Source organism: Euprymna scolopes, chromosome 11 (assembly GCF_053919585.1).
Source record: "Euprymna scolopes isolate OS-2025 chromosome 11, ASM5391958v1, whole genome shotgun sequence".
Lineage (NCBI taxonomy): Eukaryota > Metazoa > Mollusca > Cephalopoda > Sepiida > Sepiolidae > Euprymna > Euprymna scolopes.
In genome coordinates, this window is record NC_136492.1 from 92,965,734 (window position 1) to 92,967,122 (window position 1,389).

A 1,389-nucleotide genomic window follows, 5' to 3' on the forward strand; every position below is an offset into this window, starting at 1 on the left:
TATACTGGATAACTCATCATTCTCAAGGAAATTTAAGAGTTGGATCTAATGTAAAAATTTCGCAGTCCAGCAAAAAAAAAATCCAAAAAACTGTTGTAGAAGCCGAAAAGTGGGAAAAAACAAAAGAAACACAGCCCACCCTACCAAAAAATAGATTCCCGTAAACTTAGCTATACATTATTTACCCCTTTCTTATCCAAAAGGAACCCTGGGCACACGGTATGGAAATGTCCCCCTCCCTCTAAAGTGAATCACATGAAAATGTTGTTCTTCGTTCACGTTCTTCCTTGGTAGTGGTCAATGTTTGTTACTTTCAAAGAATATAAAAACAAGTCCGATAGCCATTAATCGCCTGCTCTCATGTAATGAATGAATGCATGAATGTAGGATTGGCATGAAATTCTTAAAGATAAACTAAAATGACCGGAAATGGGCTGAAATGATTTAAATAAATAAAAAGTAAATGACTTAGAATGACTTTAATGAACTTAAGGATGAATTGAATGACCTTAAGAATGACTTGAATGCTTAAAAAAATAATTGGAATCCTTCAAAAACAACTTGAATGATCTGGAGAATGACTTGAATGGCTTTGAGACTGACTAGTTGTAAAGTGGGTGATCATTTTACATTCAATTAATACAGAAAAGTGATCCCCGACTTTATATCACAAAGTTACAAACATGACTACAGCATGTAGTAAGAATAGATGGTATTTATTTGCTCCCCCACCGAGCAAATTAGGTACAAGGCCAATTTTTAATGTGAGGAGTGAAGGGAGGGGGAAGGGGAAAAGGGGACCAGCTCCTGAGAGGTGGGAAATGGGAGCTGGTTAAAGGTCAGGCATGTGGGGTTGCCCCCACATCTGGTCTTTGCTAGTCATAGCTAGTCATAGCTAGTCATAGCTGCAGTATCTGCCGGAACAGATGGTATTTATTTGCTCCCCCACTGAGCAAATTAGGCACAAGGCCGTTTTTAATGTGAGGTAAAAACCAGCTCCCCTAAAAGTAGGCAAAAAGGGGGCACTCTGGTTACCAAAAATAATAATTGTCCCAGTATAGAGGGCCTCCCCTCCATTGACTGGTACAAATCACCTTAAGTGCAGCATCTGCCGGAACAGATACTACACTTTGATCTTGGCCAAAAGGCCAAGAAAAGAGTATTTATTTGCTCCCCCACCGAGCAAATTAGGCACAAGGCCGATTTTTAATGTGAGGAGTGAAAGGGAAATGGGAACCAACTCCCCGGGGAGTAGGGGAGCTGGATAGTGACAATTGGTATGAAGGGTTGTCCCTACATTGACCAAGGTCTTATATGTGGGGTCGCCCCCACATATGGTCTTTGCTTGCAGTATCTGCCGGAACAGATGGTATTTATTTGCTCCCCCAC

General features: G+C 40.8%; 1 pseudogene; it reads right to left on the reverse strand.

Annotated features, from left to right (window-relative positions):
- Nucleotides 1-1,013: 1,013 nt before the first annotated feature.
- Nucleotides 1,014-1,160, reverse strand: LOC145288396 (U2 spliceosomal RNA; annotated as a pseudogene).
- Nucleotides 1,161-1,389: the final 229 nt, after the last annotated feature.